This window comes from Schistocerca gregaria, chromosome 4 (genome assembly GCF_023897955.1).
Source record: "Schistocerca gregaria isolate iqSchGreg1 chromosome 4, iqSchGreg1.2, whole genome shotgun sequence".
Classification (NCBI taxonomy): Eukaryota; Metazoa; Arthropoda; class Insecta; order Orthoptera; family Acrididae; genus Schistocerca; species Schistocerca gregaria.
In genome coordinates this window covers 633,873,350-633,886,124 of record NC_064923.1, presented here as the reverse complement: position 1 = coordinate 633,886,124, position 12,775 = coordinate 633,873,350, and the positions used below count along the sequence as shown (strand labels likewise).

At 45.5% G+C, this 12,775-nt stretch overlaps 1 protein-coding gene and 1 non-coding gene across 12 annotated transcripts in view; one reads left to right on the top strand and one right to left on the bottom strand.

The window, feature by feature from the left end:
• The window catches only part of LOC126267252 (protein bric-a-brac 1-like), a 1,659,048-nt gene that overhangs the window by 1,323,736 nt on the left and 322,537 nt on the right, over nt 1-12,775 (top strand). The gene's annotated exons all lie outside the window — the stretch shown is intronic.
• Nucleotides 6,956-7,030, bottom strand: Trnas-cga (transfer RNA serine (anticodon CGA)). The gene has a single exon. It is a non-coding gene; the product is annotated as a tRNA-Ser (tRNA).

Genomic DNA, 12,775 nt, shown 5'->3' with positions numbered 1-12,775 from the left:
GACAGATTGTTATGGCCCGGGGGCTAGGAACGAGCATCTTGTGGAAGGCGAAAGTGATCTACTGTGCGAGTGCTACTGTCGTGAGCATCTTTGGAAAGTACTTGAAGTAGGCAACACGTTGTTGGACGTCCACGCGTCATCACAGAATATTGAAGTCAGCAGCCAGCCTGCCTCGTAAAATAGAATTGGTAGCGATATGTGGCAGATATGACGACAGAGTATGAAGCTGGTGCAGAGATGTTTCGGGGCACTTTTTTCAGCGATCTGTAGCAGGTGACCCCCACGTGTTCACATGTAGACCCATCGAGACCGTCTATTACGACTGCAGTAGAAACGGGATCATCGAGATTTCATTATGGATCAATGGAAACGTGTCACCTTGTTGGATGAATCACTTTTTTTTACGCGTGATCAGTGGTCGTGTCCAGACGTGGCGTCATTCAGGCGAACGGGTGCTCGAAACTTGAACCGCGCGACGAACGCAGCCGAGAAGGGCCAGTACTGTGCTGTGCGGAAAGTTCCATGGTACCCGTGGCAGTAATAAAAACTACCCCGACAGCTGCGGACTAAGTGAGCATTATTGCAAACCACCTGCATCCTTCCGCGCTTCTTCAGCGACGGCGTTGGCATCTTCTTATCCATCAGGGTAAGTGTCCGTAAGACGAGGTCGGAATCGTGCTGCAGTTGTTTGGGAAGCATGATAGTGAACTCATCTTGATGTCTTGACCATCAAGTTCACCTCATGTGAGTCCGACGCAACACATCCAGGACGCTAACGACTGCCAGCTCCGCGACCACAGACGACCGGCCCGTATTTTAGGAGAATTGGGTAACCAGTGCAAAGACATATGGTGGTGCATACCTCCATAAAGTTACTTAGGACATGTCGAATCCACACAATTCAGAATCGTTATTGTGTTGCGTTCCGAAGCCGGACCAACACGTTATTAAGATGGTGATTCTAATGTTTTGGCTCATCGGAGCACGTGGTGCTCCTCACATGATATCGAAATGTTATGGTCATATGACCCTAAAGGATAGTTCATCCATAAAAGGCACAAATATTCTGCTGTAGCAACATATATGGATTAGGAGCAACAGTCACGACTTGAGTGAGACACAATATAGTTATTTCCCGAGCTGTCCAAGGTATCGAAACAAGGTGTTTTCGGTAAACACTGTCAAGCAAAGAAGTACACAGTTTATAAACTCTCAACGTGGTGTGTCGTTCGAAGAGCGAGATGCCAAAGCAGGTTCGGTACTTTGCAACTCTAGCAGAAGAGATGCTCACTGTGAACCGCATCGACGAATGGGTGACATCGGCCAGAAGCGTTTCGCCGCGCTACCGCAACCGCTCTTCTACTTACGTCCAAGCGCAGGACCGCTCAGCCCAGCTAGCGATCATCGACAAAGACCAAAGCATCGTCTTCTAGCAGACCAGCTGGGTGACAAATGTATTAAGCAAAACTCTACGTGAAAGTTACCGTTAAAGAACTCTGAGTGGGACACTTCTAGTTTGTCTGTATCAGCTGATACGTTAATGTTCAGAGACAGTTGTAAATACTCATGACATTCCCGTGGAAGTGGACCGCACAGAGTTAAGTAATTCTTCTTATCTGTGGTATAATAAAGTGTATTAATATTTCATGTGTCGTAGTATCCACACGATATCCTCTCGGATCCAAGTAAAGAATCCGCCATTGTAACGACGAGTAGAATCTAATCCGGTAAAACACTTACTGCTTTATTAGAGAAGGAAACTGGGAAGGAAGAGCCGGCTTCAACATTCCGTCGATGACGAGGTCTTTACAATCGGAGAACAATATCGAATTGAGTAAGGCTAGAGATAGAAATGGGCCGGGCCCTTTCAAAGAAACAACTGGCAGTCCCGTTAAGCGAGTTAGGAAAATTACGGAAAACTTAAAATCTCGATGGTCAGGCGGGGGATATGAATCACCGTCCTCCCGAATACGAGTCCAGTCTCTTACAGCAGCCGGCCGCGGTGGTCTCGCGGTTCTAGGCTCGCAGTCCGGAACCGTGCGACTGCTACGGTCGCAGGTTCGAATCCTGCCTCGGGCATGGATGTGTGTGATGTCCTTAGGTTAGTTAGGTTTAAGTAGTTCTAAGTTCTAGGGGACTGATGACCTCAGATGTTAAGTCCCATAGTGCTCAGAGCCATCTTACAGCAGCTCCACATCACTCGCTCTCTTGTAACGAGATACTGAAGCAAGTAATTTTGTAATGTAACAGTATACATTTTAACAGCATTTGAACGGGTCCTGTGGTAAAATGATTTTTAATGTTGGCTTCTAAACTTCAGGGAAAGATGTGTGAAAAGTGTGCCGACGTCGAGGGGTAAGCCGCTGGACTAGCTGTTGAGGTGTAAAGAGCATGCAGTGTGTACTAAACATGACGACGCCCATATGTCTCACATAGTTCTCCTATTTTCATTCCCTTATGCTAAAAGTTAAAATAGGACGCTTATTAGTTTCGTAGAAAGTGGGGGAGATGGAAGGAAATTTGTTACAAAATTATACTGGGAACCATAGCAAAACTATTTAATTACGAAACTTACTAATTTTACCATTTTACAAATGACAGGGCCTACCTACTACCTACAATCTACTTAACCGGTTCAGTATAGCTTGTACTTTGCTCATAGGCAGTTAAAATTCATATGTATCCGAATAGTTTGTAATTCACATTTTAGTATTTGTGACATTGGCAGCTAATGCGAGAAAAAAAAAATCACAGACTGAAAGTACAACACAATAGCAATGTTATAGAATCCAGAACCACATGCCATCTTCAGTTTCAAGGAAAAAAGCAGGGAACGGCGTCAAAGCTGTATAGAATTCACGACAGTGCTTCTACTACAGGGAAATGTCCATTACATATACTGTATTTCTTCAAACTCGTAGTAAGATGATCCGTCTGTCTTTGTGGCATGCCCGAAAGGGAATTCGATTTGCGAAGATGTTAATGAATTTTTGTAGGAGATGGGACGGTGTCCTCCTTTGCCCCTGGCTGATACGTCCTTATCTATAACAACAAAATTACAGTAAACTGCAGCCATCACTGTTTTTGTACAGAACATGTCTCAGAATGGTTGCTCCAGTTACTTTGCAAAACAACACTTGCCATTATCATTCATCTCTTTCTCCTCCTCCACCTCCTCCTCCTCCTCCTCCTCCTCCTACCCCCCCCCCCCCTCCCCCAAATAACTAATCAGGTGCTCAGCGTTCTTTGTAGTCGTGTCTTGTATACCATTGAACGGGGCAAAATTTTCAAAATCAGACATTTTTCCAACCATGAATTGTTTATTTCAATAGCTGTGTTGATCAATAATTGAAGTCTGCCTTTATAGTAGAAAAAACCAGCGTAATTTTGCATTCGATTACAGCGGTCAGACGTTTGATAGCGGCACCGGGCTTGCATGCATTTGAATTCTACTCATCCTCGACAACCGCGAAGTAAAATAGAAATTTTGTGGCGCTGTTACTTTGCCGACGGTTAGTTTGGTTGACTTGTAGAACGGAGATGGCGGAGCCGCGGTGGCGAGGTCGGGCTGCTGAGCTGCGTCGATACGCGTGGATGTAGGTCGTCTCCTTTATGAATGTTTATATATAAATTATGCAAAGCGGGACAGCCATTATATAAGCCAGAGAGGGAGAGGGGGGGGGGGGGGGGAGCGGTGCGGCGCGGCGGAGCGAGTTTTTCCTCCGAGACGTTTTCCTATATTCCGCCCGTCCGCTTTGTTTCCTCGGGCTCCGCCTCGCTCGCTTCTGCCCAGCCTCCACGCGTCCTCCCAGAATATGCAAATTCTCGTTCGAGTTTGTTTAGCTCCTTTCTTTTATTATTTATATTGTAACACAAAGGAATATATAAGATATTCATAAAATAAGTTAGTACGCCGCCGACTTAGACTTTATAATTTATCGGGCAGAAGAAAGGCTCGGCGGGGACCGCGTTCTGGCGCGACGCGGCCGGGGCAGAAACTAGCGGAACTGCCGGCGAGTACGAAAATAGGAGTCCGGCCGGCGGCTGGGGTGGCCGGGTCGATGTAATTGCAGGCATCGGGAGCGGGGCGGAAGCGGCGCGCCGGGACAAGTCGGCGGACGCGGCTAATCGCAGGCGCGCATTTATTATAAAGGCCCGCGGCCCGGGGCCCGCGGGCCACGGGACACAATGAGCTGTTTGTCGGCGCCCAGAGCTTCGCCGCGTCTCCAGACACTTGTTGTCCGCGCCGCCTCTTTTAAAGAGGATGGCGCGCTCTCTTCTGGCGGCCGGCCGCTCCCCGCGCAGCTGCGGCCGAGTTCCGGGCTCGTCACGTCGCTCAGCAGGCACCACAGTGCTACGTTTTAAATCGAGACGAGAAAATGATGCGACAACGCGGTTTTGCAACTAGTATGGCTTTGGACCTGCTTCCGTATCCAAAATGTTCTTCGACCCTCACTGCTACATCTACATATATTGTACGGTCGGAACTACATCGTACCAGTATTATTGACTAACTGTGCTATTCCATTAGTGTGTCGAGCGAAGGAAATACTGTCCGTATGCCACTGTGCGTGCCCTAATCTCTCTCACCTTGCTCGGTACGGATCGGTGTTCGGAAGTCAGCACATGACTACCATTCGGGAGGACGACAGTTCAAATGCCCGTCCAGCTCTCCATATTTACGCTGAGGTGACAGAAGTCATGAGATTCCACTTAAGATGCTGTCGGACCTCCTTTCCCCGCGCGTAAAGCAGCAACTCGACGCGGCATGGACTCAGCGAGTCTTTGGAAGCCCCATGCAGAAATATTCGCCATTGCCTCTTTAGCCGTCCACAATTACGACAGTGTCGCTGGTACAGGATTTTTTCTCGACCAGACCTCCCGATCATGTCCCGTGTATGTTCGATGGCATTCATGTCAGGTGATTTGGATGCCCAAAACATCCGCGAACAACTGTGGCTCAGTAACTTGTTAGGGTACATGAAGTGCGTGAATGGCTGCAAATGGTCTCAGGTAGCCGAAAATAACAATTTCCACTGAATGATCGGTTCAGTTTGACCAGAGGACCCTTCCCATTCCTTGTAAACATAACCTACACCACTATGGAGCCACCACCAGTTCGCACAGTGCCTTGTTGACAACTCGAGTCCACGGCTTCGTGGGGTATGCGCCACGTTCGAAACCTATCATCAGCTCTTACCAGCTGAAATCGGGACTCCTCTGACCAGGCCACGGTTTTCCCGTCGTCTGCGGTCCAACCGATACGGTCACGAGCTCAGGAGAGGCGCTGCGGATAATGTCGTGCTGCAGCTATGGCACTCGCGTCGATCATCTGCTGTCATAGCCCATTAACACGAAATTTCGCCGAATTGTCATCACTCGTAAGTTCGTCTTACTTCCCGCGTTGATTTCTGCGGTTATTTCACGCAACCTTGTGTGTCTGTTAGTACTGACAACACTACGTAAGTGCCGGTGCCCTCTGTCGTTAAGTGAAGGTCGTCGGCCACTGCGTAGTTCGTGCTGAGAGGTAATGCCTGAATTCAGGTATTCTCGGCCACTCATGACACCGTGGCTCCCGGAATATTGGATGCGCTGACGATTTTCGAAATGGAATTTCTCATACTTTTAGCTGCAACTACATTCCGCGTTCAGAATATGTTAATTCCCATCGTGCGGCCATAATAGGTTTTCCGTGATTTCCCTGAATCTCTTAAGGCGAATGCCGGGATGGTTCCTTTAAAAGAGCACAACCGATTTCCTTCCCCAAGCTTCCACCATACGCGCTTGTCTTCTGTCTCCAATGACCACGGTGTCGACGCGACGGTAGTCTGTAATCTTCCTTTCGTATGGTACATGATTCCTACGCAACACACACATTGTTGGCAGCATCTTCGAATGCAGGTTCTCTAAATTTACCACACACAATTTTCCGAGAACTACGTCGTCTTTCTTCCAGACTTTCCGATTTATGTTCACCGATCATTTGTGTTACACTTTGTTATGGGTTATACTAATTTGTTACGACATTAGCAGCGCATCTCTGAAGTTGTACGATGTCTGTTGTCGAGCCTACGTGACAACGATTCCAAACACTGGAACAATGCTCTAGAGTTGGTCCAGTTAGCGTCTCGTGTGCGATTTTCTTTACACATACATTGCATTTTATCAGAACGCTTGCAGCAGGTCTGTCATTCACCTTTCGTAGTTATCATTTTACTTCATCATCCCATGTTACACACACACACACACACACACACACACACACACATATATATATATATATATATATATATATATATATATATATATATATAGTCGCGTCCCATCACTTTGTTGTAGTCTTATCGTACATTTATTTTTATGTTATCACAAAATAGCGGACAGTGCGTCTCGGATATAATACGCGAGGTGGGAGTGGCAATAATTAAAACAAAGGCGTTTTTCGTTGCTGCGAGACGTTTCCGGGAAATGTCAGTCACCAACTTTCTCCTCTTACTGCTAAGATATTTTGTTGGTTCCCACCTATATATGAAGAAATGACTATCGTGATAAAATAACGAAAATTCAAACTCACACCGAAAGAGCTGGGTGTTCATTTATTCCAACGTTCATTTATTCGAGAGTGAAACGTTAGCGAAACAGCTTTCTCCGCCAAATACATTAAGTGAACTGCAGAATAATGGCTTAAGGGAACATACCCAAGTGTCAATAAGCGATCTCGATGAAATTTGGCGGATGTGTAGAGGGATCAAAATTGTGCAACACTTGTTTTTGGCTTTTATGTCCATTTCACTTTTAAGGGGTAAAACACACTCCAAAATGTAGGATGGCATTTTAGGTTTAGATCTTCGAAACGATTATATACAAGAAATGTTTTTCATATAAAAGTTGACATGTAATTAATGTTCTTGAAAACTGTATAATCAACTGAAACTTCCTGGCAGATTAAAACTGTGTGCCCGACCGAGACTCGAACTCGGGACCTTTGCCTTTCGCGGGCAAGTGCTCTACCAACTGAGCTACCGAAGCACGACTCATGCCCGGTACTCACAGCTTTACTTCTGCCAGTACCTGGTCTCCTACCTTCCAAACTTTACAGAAGCTCTCCTGCGAACCTTGCAGAACTAGCACTCCTGAAAGAAAGGATATTGCGGAGACATGGCTTAGCCACAGCCTAGGGGATGTTTCCAGAATGAGATTTTCACTCTGCAGCGGAGTGTGCGCTGATATGAAACTTCCTGGCAGATTAAAACTGTGCCCGACTCTGATGATCCCCTGTAGCTTTATTCACTCACAGTTGCGGTCAGCAGATGCCGTTTATCCACGAATTTTGTTGGCGATCTTCTTTGCAGTAGGTACGGTAGCTCTAGATACTTGTGACACATACCTAGAGAGGTCAAATAACAGTTACGGCACTGGACTCGCGTTTTGGAGGAGTGGAATTCAAATTCTGATGCGGCCATCCAGGTTTAGCCAAATGCCATGACTTTTGCTTTTGCGCTTTTGCTATGTCACTAACGACTTCGTCGTCAACAGCAAGTGGATCCTGAAACTTCCTTCCTTCTTATTTTCGTATTTCTTTTACGACTGTCGTCACAGTTGTACCTAGAAATCGGGCACCAACATTTTGTCGTGGGTGTAAGTCTGTCGCTAAATCAACATCACAACTGAATGGCCGCAAGCGAAGTCATCACCGCTAGTATAAACGTCTTGTAGTAGTATGGGAACTCTTGTATTCAGTGACTGCCAACTTAATCAAATGTGTTTTCAGTTTGTTATCAAAGCGGACAGAAGGAAGTAATCTGTAGTCAAGATATGACAGTTGTTCAGTACAAAATGCATTATGAAAACACGCATTACGAAAGAGAAATAGTTTGTCTTATCCCATGGATATGCAAGTTCAAGTGCATGAATCTGCTCTCGAAGACCGAGTTATGGGGTATGGATCGGAATACTGTCTGGAGCTGTTTCGTTCTCTGTGAGTTGGTGTACACTGTGAGCATCTTTAGTTTTCTCTGAGGTAATTGACTTTTGTGTACTGCATATAGCGACTGTTCCGATAGGAGCCCGTTTGAATTGTCTAACGGCGTCCTGTGGAACGTAGCTCTAGTTTAGATGTGGACTAAAATCGCTGCGCTACCATAGTTCGCATTATTTCGACGAATAGTTAGGGACGGAAAATAACAGTGGAAGACTCCGCTAGAACTCTTTGCGCAGCACTAAAGCTTGCAGGTGTCTGGTCTTCGGACGTTAGTCACGCTTATATTTAAATGTGGACGCTTTTGTGCGAGCTCTGAGCAAAACAAAACGCTGGCAAGGGCATCTCTGTCGCTTTAAAGCGCCCAACATTAAAAATATGTTGTTCACTGCAAATCGATCATGTGTAATTTATCGCTTTGCATTTGGCTGTGTCGTATGTTCTTATTATATCTTTTTGGCACGAAATAAGTCATGTTTCGAAAAGAGATGCAACTACTTCAGTGTAATACCGTCCTGGTTCTTGTGTGCAAAGCCTAATTCAGTGCAATAGAAAATGAAACTTTTTGAGATTATCAAGAGAACCTTCTCTCTCTCTCTCTCTCTCTCTCTCTCTCTCTCTCTCTCTCTCTCTCTCTCACACACACACACACACACACACACACACTCAGTCACTCACTCATAAATCTTAAATTGTTGGCGAAGCCATTAATGTAGATTTGGTTTCGAATGAAAAAAGGAGCAAGGTAATAAAAAATAATATACAGAACAGAGAGCTCAGAATGTATTTGAAACTGGTATTATGTCTTCGTCAACGACTGTAGTGAGATTATCTTTGCCAACGGAATTTCTCACGGAAAACTAGTGGTTGACGTGTCTCCGACGTCGTTGTCCTTGAAGACACAGTATTTATTTACTTGAGTCAAAACCCTTCATTTTTACAGTGATCGCTTCTCTAATTGAAAGGAATAGCCACCAGGAAACATTCTGTCTGAGGCACCCTAAACCTTGACAACCGGGCGGGGGGAGTACTCTCCGCTTGTTTAGTATGAGAGTTCGGTGCCTCAGACAATGCGCAACCTCGCTCGGTTTTCTCTGGAGGTAGCAGCCGGAGCAGCTGCAGCAGTAGAATCTGGAACTCAGTGCTGCTTGTGCAGGAAGTCCTTCAGCGGTACTTAACAGCAATGTGCTTCGAACGTTTGCTTAATTGATGTTAAGCTGTGGTAGCCGCATTACGTTATTGTAGCAGAGGCGGCGGCAGGAAACAAGTATCTCGCTGCGCATTTGGCCTCACGCTGACGCTAACCTGAAACTCGATGACGTTCGGGCAATTTTTGTCCAGGTTAGCTTAACACGCGTAGTCTGCCAAGTCTTTAATGAAACATTACTTTTCGTAGTAAGGTCACTCTCACTTTGGAACGTTATTCTACGCAGGAATATTCTTTCTCTTCGCAGGGCTTTATTTAACTCGAGCAAAACATAATTATGTCTCCCACAAGCTTCTTAGCTTCACCTTCTTTGTTCTCCTCGGTTTGTGGCTAATTCATGGGGCTGATTCGTCGTGGAATTTGGTTGAACTGTTGCAAGTACTCGACCATATGAAACTTTTTGCCCTAATACGTAATATACTGTATGACTTACCTGTATCATAGTAGGAGGCCATGGTACATCTGTAAACTCTAGTTACATAAAAAAATTCCGTAATTCTGGGACAAATAATCGTAATTTATATATTTTAATGTGATATTGTGGTTGTTCGAAAGTAGATAACAACACGCTACAAATGTCAAATGTGTAGTTCTCTGTTGTGCCACTGTCTTGTCGTACCGAAAAAGTAAGTTTACTATGTTTGTTCTGTGTGTGTTCGCATGGCCATCTTCCACTGCAACTATTATTCAGTTATTATTGGCTTTTCCATCTTAAGCTTACTAGAAACGATTCAAGAGTATTTTTTGTCAGGAGCATCGCCTTCACTGCCACGTGAAGTGTGCGAAATGATTACCTAGGAATCCTACTTATTGTACAGGATGATCCATTTGAGACGTCAGAAAAGTACAACGTTATATATATTAAGTTGACGTATGTATCTGTGAGTCGTTTTCTGTAACATATGTGAAAATTATGGCAGTTAATAGTGCCAACAGCGCGTAGTTCAAAGCGCAAACACCAGATGTCGGGAACGTATTGTGAAGATTGAAATAATGGTCGAGCAGTATGGGTTACTGGACACCGACACGATTACCTATCAACAAGACGGCGCTCCACCGGTGTTGTCACAGAGCAGGAACAGCTCAACCAGTTATTCAACGATATCTGGTTCGGTCGTGGTGGACGTATTCCAAGGTATGCTGATAGCCCCGACCTAACGCCACAGATTTTTTTGTGTGGGTCTACGTCAAGTCAACAGCGAATGCACAAAGGCCAGAGAACGTAGCCCGCCTGCAGAGGCAGATTACAGCGCCCTTTCGCCAAATCGCTCCATGGACACGGGGCGCCACGTGGCGCAAAATGGACGCGAGGTATGTATGATGTGCGCTACATTCGCAATGACGGACATGTTGAGTGCTGATGTGTTGTGACACAAAACTTCACATGTATGTACCGTTAAAAGCAATGAATTTGCATTCTTTCTTGTAGATAGTGTTTTACTTTCTTGCCATCTCAGACGGATCACACTGTATAGTCATGTGCATCACAAGAGGCTATACTATTCTGCAGTGCCGCTATTATGTCATCTGACAGTTTTTACATTATAATCCCTATAGCACAAATTTTTGTCGTCACTATAGATTTAGAAAACAGTGATGGGAAAATTTATGGGACAGTACCGGGAATGGTATTACGTTCATTCAAATCTTTCGTTGGTTATACAAATCTCTGTTCCCTGTGGAATTATTGATTTCACCCGAAATTTCAACTTTCGATGCTACTAACTGGATTTCACATTTCATTTGTCTGAAGTACTAGCTCATTGATCGAGGCCACCCAGAAATTATTATTATTATTATTATTATTATTATTATTATTATTATTTGTACAATAATTCGTGCAGTAAGAAAAGTCAAGATTTTATTAAAATTATTACACTTGTTTTTGGAGAGACCAATGTTTATAGGAAATATGCCGTGAAGAATGTTTAAGTAGCTCATTTCGAAATGCGTGATACTAGTCTTTTGTAGTTTGTAGTACTTCAAGCGCTTGCTACGTGCGACTTTAATACAATTTTGCGGTAATACTCTTAAGATATGCAGACAGCTTTGTGTCACTTGTTCTTTGTAAATCACAAATAGCGGTCGCAGGAAAGAATGAACTATTGGCAAGGGGGCCTTAGGGCGTTTTGTAGGAAGGATTAACATCGAATGTAGGCTGCAACACGTTCAGAAATACGCCACCCCTTCACTGAACACGAACAGAAATAATTTAACTCTGTACCATGAGGGCCGTCAGGTATTCGTTTGATACACTGTTGAAGTGTAAGGCGTCGAGGTAGTGGACACGGTAGTTGCTACCTGCAGCAGAGAGGTCCGTTTCCGCAGGGGAGCCTGCGCAGTGCGCCGCGCGGCGCACACTCGGAGACGGGGTAGAATTTTTGTTATTGAATTCCTGGACGGAGTTACGACGTCCATAAGTTGGCGCTGTAAATATTTCGGCCGGGCCGTGAGGGCGCCGCCTCCGCTCCCGTCAGGAGAGTGATAGTGTTTACGCGCAGAACTAAGTTGCGAGCGGCGCGGGGCCACCGTTGAATTATAATTTCGCCGTCTTTGGGCGTGAGAAATGTGCGCGCATATTAGGTGGCGCGGAGCGGCGACGCCACGGCCGCCGGCATTAATAAGGCGCGGCGAGCGCTAGGAATAGAAAAGGAGCGACGCCGCCGCTTATTTTAAACCTTCCCTTCCCTTCCCTTCCCTGCCCGCTGCCTGCCTGCCTTTTAATTACCGGTTGGCGGATTACTCACGGCCCCCGGATTTGGGGGCTGCTCGTACGCGAGAACTGTTCCGGCCGTCCTTTTGGCAGTCCGAGCAGAGCCGGCTGCTGTCGAATTCTCGTAGATGCGTACGCGGCTGGGTCCTCCGTCACTCATTTCTTAGCGGAGGTCGTGCGTGGCGTCCTCGCCGGAGGGAAGTCATTTACTTCGTCAGTGAAACCCCAGATGAGTTGCCGGCTCCTCTCTTACAGCGCCGGCGAAGAATGGTCTCGGTGACATAAGGGAACGGGGGTGTTACATTCTTCCGGATACCGCATTGTTTGAGCGTGGGCTTGACTCATTACTAGCGAAGTCACACCGTCCAACGACTTTTCGGAATGATGGTCACGGGAGGAAAGAATTAGAGAAAACGTGACGCTGCGGACTTGTAGAATTCCCCCTCCCCCCCCCCCCCCCAAAAAAAAACTTCACTGTATGCAAGTGTATCCTTTCACATTTAATTTCAACAACTTCACTGTATGCAAGTGTATCCTTTCACATTTAATTTCAACATGGTCACATCTAGAATTTTTCTTTTATAATCCTTTAACGCGATCTTTGGATAAACATCTCAGTTCTGACTGCCTCTAGGAAGACAATGGCTTTTCTGTACGCCGTCCAAAAATTTCGAAACTGATTCCCATACGGAGCGTATCTGTAATTTTACGCAGTCACACACGTTCAGTCGTAGGATAAAATAGGAACCAATGAATTATTGCAACGTTAGCCTCGTCCGATCATGTCATGTTTCATACCAGTATTTAAAGTGTGACCCACAAAAACTCTCTTCACCGATTTCTCAACGTGGACATCCAGTAGTATCTCATGGTACAT